At 45.6% G+C, this 26686-nt stretch overlaps 1 protein-coding gene across 5 annotated transcripts in view; it reads left to right on the forward strand.

Annotated features, from left to right (window-relative positions):
* LOC139250704 (zinc finger protein 432-like) overlaps nt 1–26686 on the forward strand; it is a 384699-nt gene that overhangs the window by 237698 nt on the left and 120315 nt on the right. For 3 of the 5 annotated variants that reach the window (XR_011591348.1, XR_011591355.1, XR_011591351.1), the window contains exon 1: nt 5108–5198. The exons of 1 other annotated variant lie outside the window; for it this stretch is intronic. The gene's annotated coding sequence lies outside the window, so the exon portion shown is untranslated. Of the gene's footprint in view, nt 1–5107; nt 5199–22768; nt 23537–26686 lie in introns of those variants that run through there. One more of the 5 variants, XR_011591356.1, reaches the window with a different exon arrangement.

Below are 26686 nucleotides of genomic sequence, written 5' to 3' on the forward strand. Positions count from 1 at the left end.
GATGGCCGAGTACCGAGCCTGGCACCAGGGGCGGGGAGAGCACCAGGAAAACCATTGGCCCATTGGTTGTCACGTGTGTGTCCAGCGGGGCGGGAGCTGCGGGTTTTACCATCAGTGACAGGCCCAGATTACCCAGGTGTATCGGCGCTGCATGGCCCATGGGACAAGAAGGAGAGAATGTTTTGAAGTTCTATCCTGTACTTACAGTGATGACTTTTGTAAACTCCTTTTACAGGTATTAGAAGGAGAAGATTAGCACACGGGAAGCTCAAACCCAAAGATCACATCCCTATCTGCCACAGTTAGTCGATTCATCAAGGGCTGATTATCATCGGCCTTTTACATAAGAACACAAGAAATAGGAGCAGGAGTAGGCCGTACGGCCCCTGGAGCCTGCTCTGCCATTTAATGCAATCATGGCTGATCTGATTATAGACTCAGGTCCACTTTCCTGCACGCTCCCCATAACCCCTTAATCCCTTATCGGTTAAGAAACTGTCTACCGCTGTCTTAAATTTATTCAATGTCCCAGCTTCCACAGTTCTCTGAGGCAGCGAATTCCACAGATTTACAATCCTGCAAGAAGAAAGTTCTCCTCATCTCAGTTTTAAATGGGCGGCCCCTTATTTTAAGATTATGCCCCCAAGTTCTAGTCTCCCCTATCAGTGGAAACATCCTCTCTGCATCGACCTTGTCAAGCCTCCTCATAATCTTATACGTTTTGATAAGATCACCTCTCATTCTTCTGAATTCCAATGAGGATAGGCCCATTCTACTCAACCTTTCCTCGGAAGTCAACAACCCCATCTCCAGAATCAATCTAGTGAACCTTCTCTGAACTGTCTCCAAAGCAATTATATCCTTTTGTAAATATGGAAACCAAGGCAATATCCCAGGTGTGGCCTCACCAATACCCAGTAAAACTGTAGCAAGACTTCCCTGCTTTAAAACTCCATCCCCTTTGCAATAATGACCAAGATACCATTGGCCTTCCTGATCACTTGCTGTACCTGAATACTAACCTTTTGTGTTTCATGCACAACTACCCCCAGGTCCCGCTGTACTGCAGCACTTATTCTTCATTTAAATAATAACTTGTTCTTTGATTTTTTTTTGCCAAAGTGCATGACCTCACACTTTCCAACATTATACTGCATCAGCCAAATTTTTGCCCACTCACTTAGCCTGTCTATGTCGTTTTGCAGGTATTTTGTGTCCTCCTCACATATTGCTTTTTATCCCATCTTTGCATTGTCAGCAAACTTGGCTACGTTACACTCGTCCTTTCTTCCAAGTTGTTAATATAGATTGTAAATAGTTGGGGTCCCAGCGGCACCCCACTAGTTACTGATTGCCAACCCGAGAATGAACCATTTATCCCGACTCTCTGTTAGCCAATCCTCTATCCATGCTAATATATTACCCCCAACCCCGTGAACTTTTATCTTGCGCAGTAACCTTTTCTCACTTTGTCAAATGCCTTCTGGAAGTCCAAATACACCACAGCCACTGGTTCCCCTTTATCCACCATGTTCGTTACATCCTCAAAGAATTCCAGCAAATTTGTCAAACATGACTTCCCCTTCATAAATCCATGCTGACTCTGCCTGACCAAATTATGCTTTTACAAATGTCCTGCTACTGCTTCTTTAATAATGGACTCCAACATTTTCCCAACCACAGATGTTAGGCTAACTGGTCTAGTTTCCTGCTTTTTGTCTGCCTCCTTTTTTAAATAGTGGTGTTACATTTGCGGTTTTCCAATCTGCTGGGGCCTACCAGAATCCAGGGAATTTTGATAAATTATAACCAATGCATCCACTATCCTTGCTGTTACTTCTCTTAAGACGCTAGGAGGCAAGTCATCAGGTTCAGGGGATCTATCTGCCTTTAGACCCATTACCTTACTTCTTAGTGATTGTGATCAGTTCCTCCCCCCCCGCCTATAGCCCCTTGACTATCCACTGTTGGAATATTGTTTGTGTCCTCTACCGTAAAGACTGATACAAAATATTTGTTCACAGTTTCTGCCATCTCCATGTACCCCATCACTAATTCCCGTTCTCGTCCTCTGAGGGACCAACATTTACTTTAGCCACTCTTTTCCTTTTTATATACCGAGAGAAACTCTTGCTATCTGTTTTTCTATTTTGTGCTAGTTTACTTTCATAGTCTATCTTCCCTTTCTTAATGATTTTTTTAGTCATTCTTTGCTGGCTTTTAAAAGCTTCCCAATCTTCTGTCCTTCCAATAGTTTGGGCAACTTTGTATGCCTTTGTTTTTAATTGGATACCGTCCTTTATTTCTTTAGTTAGCCATGGATGGCTATCTTTTCTTTTGCACCCTCAATGGAACTGGATTGCAGTGGGACTTTCAGGAGAATATTAAAGTTGGGCACCACAGAAATAATTACAATCTGAGCGTCAACATCAGGGCAACTTATTCCCGGGGCATTCATTCATCGTGGGCCACCCCGACCTGTGAGAGGACACCACCGCAGGTCGGGAGGATAAAAGAGCAGCGTGGGTCCTGGAATATCGTGGGCCACCCCAACCTGTGAGAGGGCACCACCGCAGGTCTGGAGGATAAAAGAGCAGCGTGGGTCCTGGGACATCGTGGCCCACCCTGACCTGTGAGAGGACACCACCGCAGGTCGGGAGGATAAAAGAGCAGCGTGAATCCTGGAATATCGTGGGTCACCCCGACCTGTGAGAGGACATATTCTCATCCGTTCCGTGTACTGCATTCATCTGCATAGTGCTACATGTAACGTGATTCGTGATCGGTATTGAAATGTATCCTGGAATGTAATGTAAACCTGTTATTATCTGCTCCATGTAATACCCTTATTTGCACAGTACTACATGTAACGTGATTTATGGATTATACTAAACTGTACCTTGAAATGAAATGCACGCTAGTGCATCGTATGGAACTGCTGTCAGCATCCAAACGAATTGTATGGAATTGCTGACCGCAAGGTACTGAACTATTTTCCAATGTATTGTGAAAATTTTATATGAATAAAGTATATTTTTGAAGGAAAAAAAGACCACCGCGGGTCGGGAGGATAAAAGAGCATACCACTGCAGCTTCCAGAGTGAGCTGCTACAAGTGTGCGACGGCTTCAAGGTGGGCGACTGGATGACATCATCAAAACCCAGGTCACAGTTTGGAGCGTGGGTAGGAACATCGGCGGGGTCCAGATACAGCGGATGAGCGGTGAGAGATCGTGGCGGAGGAACGGTGAGAGATCGTGGCGGATGTGTGGCGAATGTTTTTGTGGTGGAGGAACGGTGAGAGATCGTGGTGGAGGAACGGTGAGAGATCATGGCGGAGGTACGGTGAGAGATCGTGGCGGAGGAACGGTGAGAGATCGTGGCGGAGGTACGGTGAGAGATCGTGGCGGAGGAACGGTGAGAGATCGTGGCGGAGGTGCGATGAATGAGGGTACGGGGCCCAGAAGAGCCGAGAGCCCAGGGCAGCACGGGCCTGCCCACACTGCGATATGTGTGCGCACTAGGTCTTTGCAGCAGAGCAGGTCTCCAGCCGTCCTGGTTAACTCAGGCCGAGCTCTGTCAATCCCGTGTGGTGGCTGGTGTGAGATGGTCACTACACGTTAAAACAATCCAGGCACAGGCATCTTCCACCCTTCAATTGGAGTTCAGGACTGGAATATCGGCTCCTTCATTGAAACATCTGTGAACCCATGTGGAAGCAAGTCATCCTGGTTCCAGGGAGCGCTGATGATGATGAAGACCATTCTCGGGGAGGTTGCGGGTATTCCTGGGATTCTGTAGATATTGTGGGAGGCAGATTAGTTCGGTGACAATCACAGATCCACCTCGGAATAGATAAAACAATCTGTGACCCTCCTGTGAAGCGCCTGGGGACCTTTTACTGCATTAAAGGCGCTATATAAACACAAGTTGTTGTTGTTGTCCTGGCAATCCCACTTTTTTCATAGGCAGTCCCTCTGAATCGAGGAAGACTTGCTTCCACTCCTAAAATATGAGTTCTTTAGTGGTTGAACAGTCCAATACGAGAGCCACAGACCCTGTCACAGGTGGGACAGATATTCGTCGGAGGAAGGGGTGGGTGGCACTGATTTATCACACGCTCCTTCCGTTGCCTGCGTTTGACCTCTTCACGCTCGTGGCGCTGAGATTCAAAGAGCTCAACAACCTCCCGATCCACTTCCTCCACTTAGGGCGGTCTTTGGCCAGGGACTCCCAGGTGTCAGTGGGGATGTTGCACTTTATCAGGGGAGGTTCCTTGTAACGTTTCCTCTGCCCACCTTTGGCTCGTTTGCCGTGACGGAGCTCTGCGTAGAGCGCTTGCTTTCGGAGTCTCGTGTCTGGCATGCGGACAATATGGCCTGCCCAGCGGAGCTGGTCGAGTGTGGTCAGTGCTTCAATGCTGGGGATGTTGGCCTGGTCGAGGACGCTAACGTTGGTGCGTCTGTCCTCCCAGGGGATTTGCAGGATCTTGCGGAGACATCGTTGGTGGTATTTCTCCAGCGACTTGAGCTGTCTGTTGTACATGGTCCAAGTCTCTGAGCCATACAGGAGGGTGGCTATTACTACAGCCCTGTAGACCATGAGCTTGGTGGTAGGTTTGAGGGCCTGGTCTTCAAACACTCTTTTCCTCAGGCGGCCGAAGGCTGCACTGGCGCACTGGAGGCGGTGTTGGATCTGGTGGTCAATGCCTGCCCTTGTTGATAAGAGACTCCCGAGGTTTGGGGAATGGTCCCCGGTGTCCAGGGCCGCGCCGTGGACCTTGCTGACTGGGGGGCAGTGCTGTGCGGCGGGGAAAGGCTGCTGGAAGACCTTTGTCTTACGGATGCTTAGTGTAAGGCCCGAGCTTTTGGCTGTCTCAGTAAATACGTCACAATGTCCTGGAGTGGAACACAGGGGCAAAGGTCACCGCCCGTTAAACATTCAAATATTTCAACCCAACCGCCAAGCTCCGAGCGCGAGCCTCGCTCAACCCAAATCATGGCCGCAAACCCCGCCTCCCGGCGGCACTGATTGGCCAGGGGCGGCCGGGTGAGGAACTCTCGGGGGAAGGGGATTGGCCGGAGCGCCTGTCACTCAGAGTGAGGGAGGCGGGTCCGGACCCAGGCCTCAGTGGGACTCGGAGCTCGGGCAGTGTGTTTGGGCCGGGCACCAGTGACGCGGCGCTGGGCCCTTGTGTCGGTGAGTTGGAGCCGGTGGGAGCGGCCGCCTGGTTTTATACCCGGGGGGTGAGGGCTGGGATGAGGGGAGGGGGGATTGAGGAGGAGGGGGATGTGTTTGCTCCAGTCTGTACTATATATAATGTGTTGAATGTTGTTGTGGATTGTTACAGAGGGGAAACACATTGAAATAGTGTTTGCAATGACAGGGTCTGCTGCCCAGTGAGTGAGCCACAGGCCTGGCTGCTGGGTACAGGATGTGCTGCAGAGGGCACAGATCAAATGTTTCATCTATTGGAAGGTAATGCACCTAATTCCGGACCTGCCAAGTCTGTTATTTGGAGTGGGCACCATATAGCGGATCATTTTTAAATTCACAAACCGCAGCCGTGCCTTCAGCTGCCTGGGCCCTGAGCTCTGGATTCTCTCCCTAAACCTCTCCGCCTCTCTACCCCTCTCCTTTAAAGCGCTCCTTAAAACCTGCCTCTTTTACCAGCTTTTGGTCACCTGTCTTAATATCTCCTCACGTGGCTCAGTGTTGGCACCGATTTAAGAAGCGGGGTCAAATGCAACTTTTTTTTTTATAAACACAGCGAGTTGTTGTGATCTGGAACTACTTTTGAAGTGTACTTGTGGTTGTAATGTAGGAAACGTGGCCGTCAATCTGCACACGGCAAGCTCCCACAAGCAGCAATGTGTTAGCGACCAAATAATATGATTTTGTTGATGTTGGTTGAGGGATAAATATTGGCCAGGGTATTGTGGATAACTTCCCCTGCTCTTCAAAATAGTGCCGTGAGATCTTTTACATCCACCTGAGGGGGTAGATGGGGGGCTCGGTTTAAGATTTCATCCGAAAGACGGCACCTCCGACAGTGCAGCGCTCCCTCAGCACTGCATTGGTGTGTCAGCCTAGATTTTGTGCTCCAGGTTGTGGAGCAGGACTTAAACCTATAACCTTCTGAATCGTAAAACCAAATTGGTAATACAGAAAAATAGACAGGAGGAGTTGGGGGCAGGTCTTGGTGCAATTATCTCCCTCCTGTCACTATATGAAGGCACAGTTTTAAGAGAATGACTTCTTTACCCAGAGAGTGTTGAGAATGTGAGATTCGCTGCCGCATGGAGTTGTTGAGGCGAATAGCATAGATGGAATTGAGGGGAAACTAGGTTCTTTATTATCATCCTTTATTATCAGGGTTCCCCTCCCCTTTACCATTCGAGCCTGCTCCCCCGTTCAATAAGATCATGGTTAATCTTCGACCTTAACTCTACTTTCCCGCCCAATCCCCATATCCCTTGATTCCCCCAGAGTCCAAAAATCTATCGATCTCAGCCTGAAATATACTCAGAGGCTCAGCATCCATAACCCTTTGGGTTAGAGCATTCCAAAGATTCACATCCCTCTCAGCGAAGAAATTCCTCCTCATCTCGGTCTTAAATGGCCGACCGCTTATCCTGAGACTATGTCCCCTAGTTTTGGACTCTCCAGAAAGGGGAAACAACCTCTCAGCATCTACCCTGTCAGTCCCCCTCAGAATCTTGTGTTTCAATGAGATCACCTCTCTTTCTTCTTAACTCCAGAGAGTATGGGCCCAATGTGCATTGAGGAGGGGGATGGGATGGGAAGGGGGGAGAGTAAGGGGGATGGGATGAGGATGGGGAGAGGAAGGGGGGTGGGATGAGGAGGGGGAATGGTGAGGCAGAGGAAGGATGCAAATAATCCCCATAATAAAATGGTGGGTAATCTTAGTCATGGGTTAAAGACGATCTGTGCATGGGATCTTCTGTTTTTTTGAGGGGGCTGTCCTCTATTGTAAGGTGTGTATGTATGTGCTTAAATTAGACTTGTAGTGTGAAGAATCTGCTCATAGCTGGAGTATGGGTAAGAAATGATTGAATCAGCAACGACAGGAAATGATGCTGTATCAGGACTATCTCAGTCACACACTGTTGCTGACTTTGTCTGACAGTTTCTAGCAGAGGACATGTCATGCTGCAATAACGGCGTGTGTTAATCCCGTAGAAAGAAAGAAAGACTTGCATTTATATAGCGCCTTTCACGAGCTCAGGGCGTCCCAAAGTGCGTTACAGCCAATGAAGTACTTTTGAAGCGTAGTCAGTGTTATAAAGTAGGAAACGCAGCAGCCAATTTGCGCACAGCAAGCTCCCGCAAACAGCAATGTGACAATAACCAGCTTGTCTGTTTTAGTGATGTTGGTTGAAGGATAAATATTGACCCAGGACACAGGTGAACTCCCCTGCTCTCCTTCCCAATAGGAAACATGGTGTTGCCTGACTTTGCATCTTATTTAAACTTCAGGATATCTTGTGAGCTGGAGGAGGGCAGGAATCTTACTGTGAATCTAATGCTGTTGAAGTATAGAAAGCTCAGTACTTCTGTGCATAGTTCAGCTGATTCTGCCTGTCTTAACTCAGTATGTCCCGGCTCAGTGTGATTGGGACAGTCATGTCACATACTCTGTGTTGATGCAAAGCAGTTTGAGATTGATGGCGAGGGGAGATGTGCAGAGTAACTCTGAAGACCAATAGTTTCCATTGACCGTGGGCCAGGAGAGAGTTTGACTCCACTTCAGCTTTGCATCAGCTGCAACCATTATGAAGTGAAGTTAAAACAGTTGGTCCAGCTAAGAATTTATTTTAAAATTCACATTTAATCCTAATTGTAGAAGAGCCCTGACTCTGCTGTCAGCACCTAGAATCATAGAAACACACAGCACTGGAGGCCATTCGGCCCATCGTGCCTGTGCTGGCTCTTTGAAAGAGCTGTCCCATTAGTCTCACTCCTCTGCTCTTTCCCCAGAGCCCTGTGAATGTCTCCTAGTCAACTATTTATCCAATTCCCATTTGAAAGTTACTACTGAATCTGCTTCCACCGCCCTTTCAGGCAGTGTACTCCAGATCACCATAACTCGCTGTGTAAAAATGTTTCTCCTCATTTCCTCCCTGGATTTTTTGTCAACTAACTTCAGACCTGAACCCTGCGGCACCACACGAGTCACTGCCTGCCATTCTGAAAAGGACCTGTTTATCCCGACTCTGCTTCCTGTCTGCCAACCAGTTCCCTATCCACGTCAGTACATTACCTCCAAGACCATGTGCTTTAATTTTGCACACCAATCTCTTGTGTGGGACCTTGTAAAAAGCCTTTTGAAAGTCCAAATACACCACATCCACTGGTTCTCCCTTGTCCACTCTACCAGTTACATCCTCAAAAAAATTCTAGAAGATTTGTCAAGCATGATTTCCCTTTCATAAATCCATGTTGACTTGGACCGATCCTGTCAGTGTTTTCCAAATGCGCTGTTATTTCATCTTTAATAATTGATTCCAACATTTTTCCCACTACTGATGTCAGGCTAACCGGTCTATAATTACCTGTTTTCTCTCCCTCCTTTTTTTAAAAGTGGTGTTACATTAGCTACCCTCCAGTCCATAGGAACTGATCCAGAGTCGATAGACTGTTGGAAAATGATCACCAATGCATCCACTATTTCTAGGACCACTTCCTTAAGTACTCTTGGATGCAGACTATCAGGCCCCGGGGATTTATCGGCCTTCAATCCCATCAATTTCCCTCACACAATTTCCCATCTAATAAGGATATCTATCGGTTCCTCCTTCTCACTAGACCGTCGGTCCCCTAGTACTTCCGGAAGGTTATTTGTGTCTTCCTTTGTGAAGACAGAACCAAAATATTTGTTCAACTGGTCTGCCATTTCTTTGTTCCCCATTATAGATTTGCCTGAATCTGACTGCAAGGGACCTACATTTGTCTTCACTAACCTTTTCCTCTTCACAAATCTATGGAAGCTTTTGCAGTCAGTTTTTATGTTCCCGGCAAGCTTCCTCTCATACTCTATTTTCCCCCTCCGAATTAAACCCTTTGTCTTCCTCTGCTGAATTCTAAATTTCTCCCAGTCCTCAGCCTTACTGCTTTTTCTGGCCAATTTATATGCCTCTTCCTTGGATTTAACACTATCCTTAATTTCCCTTGCTGAGCCACCTTCCTCATTTTATTTTTACTCCAGATAGGGATGTACAATTGTTGAAGTTCAGTCATGTGATCTTTAAATGTTTTCCATTGCCTATCCACTGTCAACCCTTTAAGTATCATTTGCCAGTCTATTGTAGCCAATTAACGTCTCATACCATCGAAGTTCCCTATCCTTACGTTCAGGACCCTAGTCTCTGAATTAACTGTGTAACTCTCCATCTTAATAAAGAATTCTACCATATTATGGTCACTCTTCCCCAAGGGGCCTCGCACAACAAGATTGCTAATTAGTCCTTTCTCATTACACATCACCCAGTCTAGGATGGCCAACCCTCTAGTTGGTTCCTCGACATATTGGTCCAGAAAACCATCCCTAATACACTCCAGGAAATCCTCCTCCACTGTATTGCTACCAGTTTGGTTAGCCCAATCTATATGCAGATTAAAGTCGCCCATGATGACTGCTGTACCTTTATTGCATGCATCCCTAATTTCTTGTTTGATGCTGTCCCCACCCTCACTACTACTGTTTGGTGGTCTGTACACAACTCCCACTAGTGTTTTCTGCCCTTTGGTATTCCGCAACTCCACCCATACCGATTCCACATCATCCAAGCTAATGTCCTTCCTTACTATTGCGTTAATTTCCTCTTTAACCAGCAACGCTACCCCACTTCCTTTTCCTTTCTGTTTATCCTTCCTGAATGTTGAATACCCCTGGATGTTGAGTTCCCAGTCTTGGTCACCCTGGAGCCATGTATCTGTGGTGCCAATTATATCATATTCATTAATTGCTGCCTGTGCAGTTAATTCGTCCACCTTATTACGAATACTCCTCGCATTGAGGCGCAGAGCCTTCAGGTTTGTCTTTTTAACACACTTTGCCCTTTTAGAATTTTGCTGCAATGTGGCCCTTTTTGATTTTTACCTTGGGTTTCTCTGCCCTCCACTTTTACTTTTCTTCATTCTATCTTTTGCTTCTGCCCCCATTTTACTCCCCTCTGTCTCCCTGCATAGGTTCCCATCCTCCTGCCATATTAGTTTAACCCTTCCCCAACAGCAGTAGCAAACACTCCCCTAGTACATTGGTTTCGGTCCTGCCCAGGTGCAGACCGTCCGGTTTGTACTGGTCCCACCTCCCCTAAAACCGGTTCCAATGTCCCAGGAATTTGAATCCCTCCCTTCTGCATGACTGCTCAAGCCACATATTCATCTGAGCTATCCTGCGATTCCTACTCTGACTAGCGCATGGCACTGGGAGCAATCCTGAGATTAATACCTTTTGAGGTCCTACTTTTTAATTGAACTCCTAGCTCCCTAAATTCAGCTTGTAGGACCTCATCCCGTTTTTTACCTATATCGTTGGTACCTATATGCACCACGACAGCTGGTGCAAAATGTCCTGCAACTGCTCTGAGACATCCTTGAACCTTGCACCAGGGAGGCAACATACCATCCTGGAGTCTCGATTTCGGCTGCAGAAACGTCTATCTATTGCCCTTACAATAGAATCCCCTATCACTATACCTCTCCCACACTTTTTCCTGCCCTCCTGTGCAGCAGAGCCACCCATGGTGCCATGGACTTGGCTGCTGCTGCCCTGCCCTGATGAGTCATCCCCCCCCCCCCCCCCCCAACAATATCCAAAGCGTTGTATCTGTTTTGGAGGGGGATGACCGCAGGGGACCTCTGCACTACCTTCCTTCCACTGTTCTTCCTGTTGGTCATCCATTCACTATCTGTCTGTGTAAGACCAACTCATTAAACGTGCTATTCACAACATCCTCAGCATCGCGCATGCTCCAGAGTGAATCCACCCGCAGCTCCAGTGATGCAATGCAGTCTATCATGAGCTGCAGCAGGACGCACTTCCCGCACATGTAGTCATCAGGGACACTGGAAGCGTCCCTGAGTTCCCACACAGCACAGGAGGAGCATGACACGTGTCCGAGCTCTCCTGCCATGACTTAACCCTTGGATTATCTTAATTTGGCAACAACAATGATAAAGGTTACCTACTGGGGGGTCCTGGTGCATGAAACACAAAAGGTTATTATGCAGGTACAGCAAGTGATCAGGAAGGCCAATGGAATATTGGCCTTTATTGCAAAGGGATGGAGTATAAAAGCAGGGAAGTCTTGCTACAGTTATACAGGGTATTGGTGAGGCCACACCTAGAATACTGCACACAGTTTTGGTTTCCATATTTATGAAAGGATATACTTGCTTTGGAGGCAGTTCAGAGAAGGTTCACTAGGTTGATTCCAGAGATGAGGGGGGTGACTTATGAGGAAAGGTTGAGTAGGTTGGGCCTCTACTCATTGGAATTCAGAAGAATAAGAGGTGATTTTATCAAAACATATGATTATGAGGGGGCTTGACAAAGTGGATGCAGAGAGGCTGCTTCCACTGATGGGGGAGAGTAGAACAAGGGGGCATAATCTTAGAATAAGGGGCCACCCATTTAAAACTGAGCTGAGGAGGAATTTCTTCTGAGGGTTGTAAACCTGTGGCATTCGCTGCCTCAGAGAGCTGTGGAAGCTGGGTCACTGAATAAATTTAAGACAGAGATAGACAGTTTCTTAACCGCTAAGGGAATAAAGGGTTATGGGAGCGGGCAGGGAAGTGGACCCGAGTCCATGATCGGATCAGCCATGATCGTGTTGGGTGGCGGAGCAGGGCTCAATGGGCCTATTTCTGCTCCTATTTCTTATGTTTGTTTGTGCTTATGTTCTACACTCACTCATTAGGCACTTCCAGGGCAGGTACAGCAAGGGTTAGATACAGAGTAAAGCTCCCTTTATACCTTCCCATCAATTACTCCATGGGTCGGTGCAGCAGTTTAGATATAGAGCAAAGCTTGCTCTGCAATTACCATCAAATACAGCATGGTTTAGGTACAGATATGGCATAAAGGTCCCTCTACCCTGGCCCTTCAACTATTCCCAGTGCAGGTACAGCATGGGTTAGGTAAAGAGTAAAGCTCCTTCTACACTGTCCCATGAAACATTTCATGGGCCGGTCCTACATGGATTACATACGGAGTAAAGCTCCCTCTGCTCTGTCCTATCCAACATTCCCAGGCAGATACAGCAAGAGTTAGATACAAAGTAAAGCTCCATCTACTGTCCCATTAAACACTCCCAGGATGGGACAGCTCGCGTTAAATACAAAGCAAAGATCCCTCTACATTGTCCTCGCAAGCATTCCCAGGGCAGGTACAGCACGGGTTAGATACCGAGCAAAGCGCTCTCTACACTGTCCCACCAAACACTCCCAGGGCAGGTACAGCAGAGGATAAATACAGAGCAAAGTTCCCTCTGCACTGTCCGTTCGAACATTCCCATGCAGATACAGCAAGAGCTAGATACAAAGTAAAGCTCCATCTACACTGTCCCATCAAACACTCCCAGGGCAGGTGCAGCACGGGTTAGATACAGAGTGAAGCTCCATCCACACTGTTCCTTCAGGGGAGGAGAGGGAGGGGAACCAGTGAGTGATTGTGATTGTGGTATGTTCCTTCCCCCCCCTATAGCCCCTTGACTATCCACTGTTGGGATCGTTTTAGTCGTCTACCGTAAAGACTGATGCAAAATATTTGTTTATCTCCATGTTCCCCATCACTGATTCCCTGGTTTCATCCTCTAATGGACCAACATTTACTTTAGCCACACTTTTCCTTTTTATATACCTGTAGAAACTCTTGCTATCTGTTTTTCTATTTCGTGTTAGTTTACTTTCATAACATATCTTCCCTTTCTTAATCATTTTTTGTCATTCTTTGCTGGCTTTTAAAAGCTTCCCAATCTTCTGTCCTCCCAGTAGTTTGGGCCACTTTGTATGCCCTTGTTTTTAATTGGATACCATCCTTTATTTCTTTAGTTAGCCACGGATGGCTATCTTTTCTTTTACACCCTTTCCTCCTCACTGGAATATATTTTTCTTGAGAGTTGTGAAATATTTCCTTAAATGTACACCACTGTTCATCAACCGTCTTACACTTTAATCTATTTTCCCAGTCCACTTTAGCCAACTCTGCCCTCATACCTTTGTAATCTCCTTTATTTAAGCTTCGTACACTGGTTTGAGATCCAACTTTCTCGCTCTCCATCTGAATTTGAAATTCAATCATGCTTTGCTCACTCATTCCAAGGGGATCCTTTACTCGGAGATTGTTTATTAATCCTGTCTCATTACACAGGACCAGATTGAAGATAGCCAGTGCTTCAGAGGAGGAGAGAGGGAGAGGAAACCAATGATTGTAGAATTAAACCCAGCAAAAGTCAGCATGATCAGGGGAGGGAGAGGGAGGGGAACCAGTGAGTGTCGAACTGAATCCAGCCAGAGTCAGCACCTTCAGGGGAGAAGAGGGAGGGGAACAAGTGAGTGTAGAACTGAACCCAGCCAGAGTCAGCACCTAAAGGGGAGGAGAGGGAGGGGAACCATTGAGTGCGGACTTGAACTCAGCCAGATCCAGCTTATTCAGGGGAGTAGAGGGAGGGGAACCAGTGAGTGTAGAACTGAATCCAGCCAGAGTCAGCACCTTCAGGGGAGGGGAACCAGTGAGTGTAGAACTGAACCCAGCCAGAGTCAGCACCTTCAGGGGAGGAGAGGGAGGGGAACCAGTCAGTGCAGAACTGAACCCAGCCAGAATTGGTGGTGAAAACTGGGAGGAGAAACAGTCGAGAGACGTCCAATGGGTTTGGATTTCAGCACAGCAGGAGGGACAATGTGTGGGACAGGGATTTACAGCTTTGTAAGAACAAGAGAGGAAAGAATGTTCCATGGAAACTAGGTTTGTGTAGGGGTACAAAGGAGGCTTCTCTCCTTCAATGTGGACTAACTGATATAGTTAATCGACACCTGCCCATCAGTTGGGATAAAAGGAGGCTTCTCTTCCTCGGGGTGGATTAACTGATATAGTTAATCGACACCTCGCCCAGCTCCCACTGTATATAAACCACGGAAGTAAACAAACGAAACCTCAGGTTTACCGGTTTTATTACGAGCAATGCACGGGAAGGTTCAGCCTAAAACCTGCGAAATACAAGAGGTTTCAAGTACAATTTATACAGGTTTTGGAGAGGAGCGCCCTCCTACAAAATCCTTGATAGGTCTAATTCTATCAGCGAAGTTACATTGATTTGTCGACTCTTCTCAAACTGTCTGAGTGGTATATGCAATTCCCATCTTCTATGGTGTTGTTCCATGACTTGCACTTTGCCACAGTATAATAAACGCCTAAACTGGCTTCCTTATCTCTTCCTTAGAGACTTCTGATCAACAACTGCTGATTTTGCTGTTTAAGTATTAGAGGTTACGGATTCAGTTTAATGCGTTATACATTTGTGCTATACCTACATAAGCAAGTGTTACATACATAAGCAATTATACAGACCCTCCTAATACAGATAAGTTCACTACCTTCAGCATAATTCTGACCACTTATTTGCAACTCTTACAATTTATCCCTTACAATTCCCCCCCTAATGGCCCTTGGCTATATGCCTAAGATAGGCCATTTCCCAATTAATACCTCACGGGTGAGCTTTCAGGGTTGTCCATTCGCTTGGGTAGCGCTACTTCCCGAGCTGCAGGATGTACCTGTTGGTTTTCCCATCAAGGTTATACTAAGTAAGTCCTTTCTGCTGGACTGTTTGATTTCCTTTTATTCATTATTTTAACTATAGTACGGGCTAGGGCCTGCCTCTTACGTCGGTTACACCTTTTTACAGGATGATACTAGCAAGATGAGTTCCCTTGCACTACAACCAGTACATTTAGTCCAGCATAGTTCGTGTATAAGTCCTTTTTACCCAACATTATCTCAGTGTTCGAATTATGCCCCGCCTGGGGTATCCTCTGTTTCTTCTATCTTTCCTCCACTTGGGATCTTCTCTATTCTGCCGAATTTCTGCCCCGCCTGGGTATCCTCTATGTTGTTGAATGGTGTCCAATTCAATCGAGTTTGTTCCTTTTTCAGTTCGAGTATCGGTTTTCCTTGTGGCCCGATGGCCTTCACATAAACTGCTCAGTAATGTCCATCATCGTCCCATTGATCTTTCCTCCTTTAGTTCAGGGGTTATAATAAACCCGTTTATATTTAGTAATCCTGTGTTAGGGGGGTGATTTTTATAACAATCATCTATGCTGAGACTTTTAGTCCTGTTCTCTTCAGTTACATTTCTGGGTTTGTCATGGTACCGCACGCAAGTTTGATTTCTTATTTCTCCTACATTGTTTGGTATAGAGGACCTCCCTTTGTCACATCATACTGTGGTATAGATAATACAAAACCTATTATATTTAAATGTCCAATTACAACCTGGCCTTTGGGACCCAAGCATGACTGTTTTTACGCACCTCGCAGGCATGAGTCATGTTTTTGTCCAAGGTCCAGTTGGTAAATACATCAAGTGTTATCCAATCCGGCACCTTTCCATTCTGAAGCTGCTCTAGGTTGTGTTGTATTCCATACGCTGTACATACTAGTTCTGTCTGTATGGTTTTACTTAAGTTCCGTTCTGCTCTATTCATCGAATTTATAGTTCTGGCGTGGTCTCACAATGTGTGGGCCACTTGTAATAATTCCCTTTCTGCGCCATTACCCAGTTGTGCCTGTATCTTTTCATTATCCTCATCCCTTTCCAGCAATCCCTGTAAGGTGTGTGTTGGAGCGTTAACTCGATTATCTATCGTGTGTAGGTCTGTAGTGTTTACCGTTGTAACTCCCGCCACGTATCCCAAAGTGTATCTTAGCCTTGGTCTGCCTTATCAATCCCCCTTTTGCTCCAGCGTTCATAGTTGGACACGTTTGTGGCACTGGGGGTGTGATAGTCGGGGCCCTGGTAGTGCTCACTGTTGCTAAAGTAGTGGGTGGGGCCATGTTGGTGGGTCTATCTCTGGAGATATCCCTCCACCACCATTCATAGATGTTGAGTAAAATCTGCAACCCCTTCCCCCGGGTGCAGTATCTCTGTCCCTCCTGATAAAACACACCCTGGTCTTATTCCCACGAATTATTGGTCCCGTATTACTGGCCCATCCCCAATGTTGTCTCGTTTCCTTGTTACGTTGTTTTATGCCCGTTATTTAAGTCTGCTGTTGCTCCATGCGTCACCATCAGTGTTTTTGATTCTTTTTAAACTAATGTCACCCAAGTCCCTGTAATACAGGCCTTGCCGTCCCTCAGCCTGTTGTCCTTGATATGAGGCAGCGTTACCCCACGTTGTTTCCATGAGCACTAGAGTCCAACAAAAAAACAATATTTCCTGGTCGTCACCGGTTAGTTAGTGACCATGCTTTTTTAACTGGGTCCAGTGTTTCCATTTGACGATACCCCTTCTAACTACCATAACTTACCATTATTACCTGATAGGGTGCGGTCCATTTGGGTGCCAGCCTGGACCCCTCTGGGGTAATCACCTGACTGCCTATTTGGGGTGCTGGACTTTCGGGTCCTTCATGTCGTTCTCTAAGTCCTTGATTTGCTAATCTCTAGCCTGTGTCTTTAAATCATGTAACTGTTTAGAGAGTTCCATTACAAATTTCCGTATCCTGTCTCTATTAGTTCAAAGGGTGTCAGTCCTGCGTCCAACTAGGGGTTGCCTTGAGCTTCATCGGGTATCCTGTCTACTCAGCCCTTTCCAGTCTCTTTGATATGGGATATTTGTGCCTGATCCCTAGTAAAGCGCAATCCTGTTTCATTATCTTCCATGTGAAGTGTCTACCTTAATTTAAGTCTACATTATTTCTTCTGCTAGGATGCTGGCCACGATTTCTGATGAACAATTTCTCGTGGTGAAAGCCTCTACCCACTTCGTAAACTGGTCTATTACTTCTAGGCAGTATGTCTTCCCTTTGTTGCTGGGTAACGGTCCAGTTAAATCTATCTGCAAGTTTTCCCAGGGTCCTTTCGATCGGGGCTGATGTCCCATTCTGACCTTTACTTTCCCCCCGGGTTGTATTTTAGAAACATAGAAACATAGAAAATAGGTGCAGGAGTAGGCCATTCGGCCCTTCGAGCCTGCACCACCATTCAATGAGTTCATGACTGAACATGCAACTTCAGTATCCCATTCCTGCTTTCTCGCCATACCCCTTGATCCCCCGAGTAGTAAGGACTACATCTAACTCCTTTTTGAATATATTTAGTGAACTTTCTGTGGTAGAGAATTCCACAGGTTCACCACTCTCTGGGTGAAGAAGTTTCTCCTCATCTCGGTCCTAAATGGCTTACCCCTTCTCCTTAGACTGTGACCCCTGGTTCTGGACTTCCCCAACATTGGGAACATTCTTCCTGCATCTAACCTGTTTAAACCCGTCAGAATTTTAAACGTTTCTATGAGATCCCCTCTCATTCTTCTGAACTCCAGTAAATACAAGCCCAGTTGATCCAGTCTTTCTTGATCTGTCAGTCCCGCCATCCCGGGAATCAGTCTGATGAACCATCGCTGCACTCCCTCAATAGCAAGAATGTCCTTCCTCAAGTTAGGAGACCAAAACTGTACACAATACTCCAGGTGTGGCCTCACCAAGGCCCTGTACAACTGTAGTAATATCTCCCTGCCCCTGTACTCAAATCCCCTCGCTATGAAGGCCAACATGCCATTTGCTTTCTTAACTGCCTGCTGTACCTGCATGCCAACCTTCAATGACTGATGTACCATGACACCCAGGTCTCGTTGCACCTCCCCTTTTCCTAATCTGTCACCATTCAGATAATAGTCTGTCTTTCTGTTTTTACCACCAAAGTGGATAACCTCACATTTATCCACATTATACTTCATCTGCCATGCATTTGCCCACTCACCTAACCTATCCAAGTCACTCTGCAGCCTCATAGCATCCTCCTCGCAGCTCACACTGCCACCCAACTTAGTGTCATCCACAAATTTGGAGATACTACATTTAATCCCCTCGTCTAAATCATTAATGTACAATGTAAACAGCTGGGGCCCCAGCACAGAACCTTGCGGTACCCCACTAGTCACTGCCTGCCATTCTGAAAAGTACCCATTTACTCCTACTCTTTGCTTCCTGTCTGCCAACCAGTTCTCAATCCACGTCAGCACACTACCCCCAATCCCATGTGCTTTAACTTTGCACATTAATCTCTTGTGTGGGACCTTGTCGAAAGCCTTCTGAAAGTCCAAATATACCACATCAACTGGTTCCCACTTGTCCACTCTACTGGGAACATCCTCAAAAAATTCCAGAAGATTTGTTAAGCATGATTTCCCTTTCACAAATCCATGCTGACTTGGACCTATCATGTCGCCTCTTTCCAAATGCACTGCTATGACATCCTTAATAATTGATTCCATCATTTTACCCACTACCGATATCTGGCTGACCGGTCTATGCATATCACGCACCTTCTACTGTGGTCCTCTATCTCTCTACCCATTTCCTTCCACCACCGGCATCTGGACATCGAGCTTATCATGTTGGTTCTACCTATATGGACTTACCCGTGGTATAAATTTAATAGTCTCCCCTGGATGCATTCCGGGGCCACCACATTCCCATTATTTCTTCCATATCCTGTCGGTCTCTTGTTGGGGCCCCTCTGCTTCCACCCCTCCGTTTCCTGTGGAGTGGCTTCTCCCTGTGCCTTAAGCATGTTTACTTCCTCAGGCCTGATTGTACATGCTCCGACTTGGGCTTCCCCGGCCAGTGTACCTGTCTCTGCCACTCACTTGGCTGCTTCATCTGCCCATTCATTCCCCTGTTGATGTTGATCGCACACTCTTTGGATAGGAGGGAGGCGTCCACTAAGTGTTTAACAATCGGCCCTCCTCCTGAGATCATGTATCCCCGTCTGCTCCAGGCTATCATATAATCATGCACTACTCCAAAAGCATATCGAGTGTCTGTATAGATGTTTACTCCGTTTCCCCGAGCCAGCCTCAGAGCTTCAGTGAGAGCCACTAATTCAGCCACTTGAGCTGATTGACCCCCTTCAAACCGTCCTTCACTTTTGACCTGTTTGCTGCTATCTACCACGGCCCATCCGTGGAGTCCCACATAGTGCCGAGACCCATCTACATATAGATCCATGTCTACCTCCTCAAGCCTGACTACTTCCCTCGTCTTCTCCTGTCGGGCTACACTGCTGCTCCTTCCCCTGCGTAATGATCCATCCTGCAGGGTTGTTACAGTTGTCTTTTATTGTTACCGTCCCGTTGGGAGGGTAAAAGCATGCTTCCCACCTTGTCCTTCGTGCGTCGGATACCAGTTTTAGCCTTCCTGTGTTAAGCAATTCTACTAAGGTATGCTGGGTATGTGTCCCGACATTACTATGCCACTGGCCTATGCCTGTCCCCATGTAATGATCCTTACTGTGGTGGGTATAGATGTGGAAGGGCCTATTCTGGTCGGATAATCCCAGGCTGGAGCACTTGTGAGAGCTTGTTTTAAACTTACAACCACAATTTCCTGATCTTTCTGCAGTAGTTGAATAGCCCTAGTACCTGCCTGACCACTTTCGCGGTTCCTGACGTGGGCATTGATTGAATTGCTTCCTTTCTGTCCTTGGGCATCTGTCTCTTCCCTTGTGATATTATGTATCCTAGATATGTTACTTCACTCCTTCCCACCTGCACCTTCCTAGGATTTATTTTTAATCCTGCACTCTCTACAGCTCCTAGCATTGTAGTTGCAGCTAATACGTGTTGTTCTGTGCTGGAGGCAATAAGGATATCATCCACATACTGCAAAAGGGTGCTCCCTTCTTTGCCTGGAGTGGGCCTCGCCTTCCTGCGCCTCTTCCCTTATTGCAGCTAGCGAGCTGCGCGGGGGTGTCTCCTCCCCCTTCATCTCTGCTGCTACCTTCTCCCTTTGTTTTGACTTTAACTCTTCTTCATGTTCTGCCTATTCCAAAGTTTCATCGTAATCATCTCCTATCTTAAATCCTAACAATTATCTTTTGATGTGCCTCTCCTAGTCCATCTTTAAACATTTTCAAGAATGCTGCATCATTTTTGTTGGGGTCATCAAGCCCCAGAGTGGTTTTTGTATTCAATTCACTTTTGTTCCCTGTCCTCCCCTACCCTTTCACCTGCCTTTTGAGTCACTGTATTCTACTCTAATCTTTTGTCAGAATTCTGTATTTCTACTATTTTGCTTTCGGGGTTGGTAACTTATTCAATAGAATTTGTGTCTCCAGTGGGTTGAGGGGTACCACCTGTATGGTAATGTGAGCTGCTCTATGTCCGTTGGTGGGAATGGTGGTAGTGCGTATCGGTGCCACTGATAAATAGCCATTATCATGTGCCGGGGGCCACTTTACTCCGGTCTGCTTTACTGTTAGGTTATGTTTGTGGACTACACTTATCCACCGTGGGGTACATTGGCTCTCTTACCATAGGTGATGGTGCAATGGCTGTGCACTGCACTATCCATCTGGTCCTGTCTTTATCTCTTCCAGCTTATTGATCTTAGCTTCTAACTCTTGAATTTGTTTTGTTTCAGTATCTATCTGTCCTCTGTAGCAGGGGAGTATTATTACATAGGCTTTCTTCATTTTATTTTTATTCTGACTATCCCACCATTTCCTCTGTCTGTCAGATGAGTTTTTCTTTTATTAAGAAATCCAAATTAATAATATCCAGTATAAAACAGCTGTCAATGGAAAGGGTTAACTCCTTTACAGGTTTGTAAGAAGCCCTGACGTCATTACGTGATTTTGCATAATCATCCAAAAAATTTTCCCCACGTCTTTGCGCTTTCAGGAATCCGTTAAAACAGCAGAAATCATTCGTAAAGTTGTCATAATAAAACCATCTCATCGGGAAAGACAGCATTTTAGAGTAAACTCCAATTTCTCCAAACTTCCAATTCAAATACCTATCAAAGATTTTTTCATTGATTTAAAATGAGATTAGACATTTTTAATAGCTATTTTGTTTACTGAAATCCAATTTTCACACAAGCTATATACATTCCAGCATTTCACTGAGCAAATCTTGTGTTTTATTTCTCTCGGCACAAAATCTAAACTTCCGTGCTGGTTCCATCTTTTTTAAGAATTCTTTCATTCCCAGTTTTTTTCCTTCCTTTGCTGAATTTGCATAACTTAGATTTTTTTTTTCCTTTTGAATCTGAACGTAATTTTTTGATGACCTTCCTCTAGTCCATAGTTAAACATCTTTGTTTCTCTTTCTTGGCATAAAACTTCTGTGTCGGGTTTAACTCGTAAGTTTTTGTATTTAAACCAATATCTTTTTCACAGCCAATTTAAATCTCCTTTCTTCAAATTAGGTTTTGTATTTTGATGATCTTCCTCCAGTCCATTTTCCTAAACATCTTTCTTTCGCTTTCCAGCAGCTGCAGCTTTCAAGATCATATTTTTATCTTTTGATAAAAAGACGCTGTCCTTTGTAAATTCAATGTGTTTTTTCTTTTCTTTTATTAATTTTCCATTTTACTCAGCTAGCATTTTATCCCAGTGGCCAGTTTTCCTAGGATCCTGGGGTCCCACCCCACTTTTTAGGTTGTATTCCTTCTTTGTTTGCACGATCAATACCGGCTTCTCCGTGTTATTACCATGTCACGCTTCGGGACATTCACCTTATTTTTCCTCTAACGATCGCTGGGGTCCTCTCCCCCTTAGGTTGTATTCCTTCTTTTTCAGGCAATACACCTATTCCCGACCTTGGTTTTTGTCCTTCTGTGGTTCGCTATAACTTGTTCTACAGATTGCGCCTTCGAATTCTTTATATAGAATACCTCCTTCCCCGTCAATGCTACAGCTGCAGGTGATACACAATCATACTCACTGCCATTCAGCTGTCACATCATCCAGGTCAGAGGGTCTATATCCTGCCGACTACGCCAAATGTAGGGGTACAAAGGAGGCTTCTCTCCTTCTAAGGTGGACTAACTGATATAGTTAATCGACACCTGCCCGTCAGTTGGGGTAAAAGGAGGCTTCTTTCCCTCAAGGTGGATTAACTGATATAGTTAATCGACACCTCGCCGAGCTCCCACTGTATAACGACCACGGAAGTAAACAAACGAAACCTCAGGTTTACCGGTTTTATTACAAGCAATGCACGGGAAGGTTCAGCCTAAAACCTGCGAAATACAAGAGGTTTCAAGTACAATTTATACAGGTTTTGGAGAGGAGCACCCTCCTACAAAATCCTCGATAGGTCTAATTCTGTCAGCAAAGTTACATTGATTTGTCGACTCTTATCAAACTGTCTCTGAGTAGTATATGCAATTCCCATCTTCTATGGTGTTGTTCCATGACTTGCACTTTGCCACAGTATAATAGACGCCTAAACTGGCTTCCTTATCTCTTCCTCAGAGACTTCTGATCAACAACTGCTGAGTTTGCTGTTTAAGTATTAGAGGTTACGGATTCAGTTTAATGCGTTATACATTTGTGCTATACCTACATAAGCAAGTGTTACATACATAGGCAATCCTAATACAGACAAGTTCACTACCTTCAGCATAATTCTGACCACCTATTTGCAACTCTTGCAATTTATCCCTTACAGTTTGTCTATTCTGAATTTCTGTCTTGTGCTTACAGTGATGAGTTTTGTTGGTTCCTTTTACAGTGTATTAGAAGGGGAGATTTTCAGACAGGAAACACAAACCAAACATCACGTCAAGATCTGACGGAGTCAATCGTTTCATCAGGACCTGAATATCATCGGCCTTTGAAAGTGGAAGGAGAAATATTTATTTGTTCTGCCTGTGGGAAAAGATTTCAAACGTCACTGTAACTGGAAAAGCACCGAGACACACACACACCCGAGTGAGAGTGTTCCAGTGCACTGCCTGTGGAAAGAGCTTTAATCAGTTACACAGCCTGAAAAAACATCGCACAAAAACGTGTTGTGTGTGTGGACGAGGCTTCAACTGATCGTCCCACCATGGAGAGTCACACGGATAACCCCACCATTTACAAACCGTGGGAATGTGGTGACTGTAGGAAGGTACTCAGATCACCGTCTGCGCTGGAAATTCATCGACACAATCACACTGGGGAGAGGCCGTTCACCTGCTCAGAGTGTGGGAGGGGATTCACTTGGTCTTCTTCCGGCTGAGACACCAACGAGTTCACAAGTGACTGCAGGGGTTGGAATCTGCTGTTATTGCTGCTGTTAATCACATCCCGACTGAATCATGTTCATTCTGACAGTTGGGGTTTGTTTCTGATGATGATAACCCTATAACTGGGCTGGACTTTAATATTCTGGATATATTGCTGATTGTGTTCTTGGGGTTGCAATGTCCATTTAAGAAACGCTGTGTGTTATCTTTCCCCTTAATTCAGCGACTCTCAACAGAAATTTAGTTTGCAATAAAATTATGAACTTTTACTACAATGCTAAATTGATCTTTGTTCAAAATCTACAATAGTGTCAAAGTTGCTACTGAATGAGCTTGCTGGCAATTCTTACTGACTTGCACATTACAAACAGTGGCCCCTCCATTATCCACCAGAAAGAATGGGAATGGGAATTGGTGGGGAATCAATGTCCCCAAATGTTGCCCTTCCTGTCTGGTGTAGCAATTCCCTCAGCACGGGAATGGAGACAAGGCCGGACCAAAACTGTGCGCAGTACTCCAGGTGTGGTCTTGCCTACTTTTATACTCCATCCCCCTTGCAATAAAGGTCAGCATTCCATTTGCCTTCCTGATTACTTGCTGTACCTGCATGCCAACGTTTTGAGTTTCATGCACCAAGATCCCCCAGATCCCTCTACTGCCGCATTTTGTAATTGTCCCATTTAAATAATAATTTCCTTTTTTTTTCCGACCAAAAGGGGTAACCTGACATTTTACCACATTACAGTCCATCTGCCAGATTTTTGCCCACTCACTGAGCCTATCTATATCCCTTTGTAGATTCTTTGCATCCTCCACACAACTTGCTTTCCCACCTACCTTTGTATCATCAGCAAATTTGGCTGCATTACACTCGGTCCCTTCATCCAAGTCATTAATATAAAATGAAATGGTTGAGGCCCCAGCACTGATCCCTTCAGCACCCCACTAGTTACAGTTTGCCAATCTGAAAATGATCCATTGATCCCGACTCTCTATTTTCTGTTAGTTAGCCAATCCCCTCTATCCATGCTGATATATTACCTCCAACCCCATGAACTTTTATCTTATATAGTAACCTTTTATGTGGCATTTTATCGAATGCTTTCTGGAAATCCAAATATATGACATCAACTGGTTCTCCTTTATTCACTCTGCTCGTTACATCCTCAAACAACTCCTGCAAATTTGTCAAACATGATTTCCCTTTTATAAAACCATGCTGACTCTGCTTGACTGAAATATGATTTTCTAAATGTCCTGCTACGACTACAACATAATGATGGACTCCAGTATTTTCCCAATGACAGATGACTGGTCTATAGTTTCCTGCCTTCTGACTCCTTCCTTTCTTGAATAGGGGTGTTACATTTGCAGTTTTCCAGTCCGTTGGGACCTCTCCAGAATTCGGGGAATTTTGCTAGATTACAACCAATGCTGTCACTATCTCTGCAGCCATTTCTTTTAAGACCTAGGATGCATGCCATCAGGTCCAGGGGACCTGTCCACCTTTTGTCCCATTAGTTTGCTTCGTACCTTATCTCTAGTGATAGTGATCTGTTTTAAGTCTACTTCCCCCACCCCCCCTCCCAAATAGCCCCTTGATTATCAACTGTTGGGATGTTTTTAGTGTCCTCTACCGTAAAGACTGATACAAAATATTTGTTCAAAATCTCTGCCATTTCCATGTTTCCCATTAATTCTCCAATCTCCCCCTCTAAGGGACCAACATTTACTTTAGCTACTCGTTTCCTTTTTATATACCTGTAGAAGCTCTTACTGTCTTTATCATTTTTTTTTTAAGTCGTCCTTTGCTGGTTTATAGAAATTTCCCAATCCACTGTCCTTCACAACATTGTATGCCTTTTTTTTCAATTTGATACCATTCTTTACTTCCTTAGTTAGCCAGGGATGGTTCATCCTTCTCTTAGCATCTTTATCTCTCCCTTGAATAAATCTTTGCTGTGATTATGAAATATCTCGTTAAATATTTGCCACTGCATTTCTACAGTCTTACCCTTTAACATATTTTCCCAGTCCATAAAACTGCCCTGTTTGGTCCCATCGGTTTTTGTGCCAGTGCTTTCATCTTTAAAACAGTTGCTGCAATATCACTCATAACAGACCCTTATTTGACCCTTAATTTATCATGAACTCTCTTACCCGCAGGAAACAGAACTTGTATTTTAAAAGAGAACTGAACTCGTGTATCCTTATGTCTGAGATTGAGAGGGGCTGTCTGGGTAGATGCTGAGGCTGTTTTTTCCCTGGTTGGAGAGTTTAGAACTAGGAGTCAGAGAGTCAGAAATTAGCCAGCCTAATGCATGTTTTAATGCGATTTCTTTCCACGTTTTCATCTACGCAGCGTGGAGGCCCCGAACTGCGGGAGACCATCAGCGGCAGGTCGGGGCCATAAAAGGAGCGGCGAGTGATGGCCCAGGGAGCAGCATGGAGGCATGCCACTACAAGGTACAGCACGAGCTGGTACAGGAGGACAACAGCAGTGAAGAGTGACGTCAGCAAGGTCCAGGATGGTGATTGGCGCGTGGGCAGGTGCAGCAAGAGCGATGAGATCGGGGCGAAGGAGCGGCGAGAGACTGGAGGGATGTGATCGGAGCCCAGGGGAGGCATGAGTTTGGGGCCAGGGGCCCAGGGACAGCACGGGCCAGCCCACACTGCGATATGGGTACGGACTGGGTCCGTGCAGCAGAGCAGGTCTCCGCTTGTCTTGAGTAATCCTTGCCACTGGACCAAGACCTAGCTCTGTCAAGCCCATTTGGTGGTTGGTGTGCAACGGCCACCACACGTTAAAAAAAAATCCACGCACAGACATCTTCCACCCTTGAGGATGTAGTTCGGGTTCTTCTTTCGAAACACCTGTGAACTCCTTTTTTTGGGGGCGTGGAAGCAAGTCATCCTCGTTTTGAGGGACCGCTTATGAGTTGACGTCTAGTAACTTGCCATCAGTCGAATCAGTGAGTGTCAGCAGATTTCCACTGTGGTGGGCATCACAGCCTCAAACCCTGCCCTCAAATAATATCCAGACACTTCCCAGTTGAGGTCACTGGATCGGTATGAAGAGCAGGGGCACTGGCTGATTTTTACTTGTATTTAGCCCAGTGATACTGAGGACAATTATAACCCCTGAACTGCTGCCTTGGCTGAGATTAGCTCACGGTTCAGATCAAGGATCGAACTTGGGACCTTCCCAGTCAGTACTGCAGTGTTATAAAATTTGGGCGTTGGGGGAGGGTTAGAACAGAATATTTTGAGACAAGTTTTACTCCATCTTTAAACGAAACCTTCATTACACTGCACAATTCTGAAGTCTTTCCAAATTATACAAGCATGTTAAATGGACTATCAAACACAGTGAGACATTTTAGAAAGGCTCAAGTCACTGAAATAGACAGCTTTACAAT

The sequence above is a fragment of the Pristiophorus japonicus genome, unplaced genomic scaffold (assembly GCF_044704955.1).
Source record: "Pristiophorus japonicus isolate sPriJap1 unplaced genomic scaffold, sPriJap1.hap1 HAP1_SCAFFOLD_416, whole genome shotgun sequence".
In the NCBI taxonomy this organism is placed as follows: domain Eukaryota; kingdom Metazoa; phylum Chordata; class Chondrichthyes; family Pristiophoridae; genus Pristiophorus; species Pristiophorus japonicus.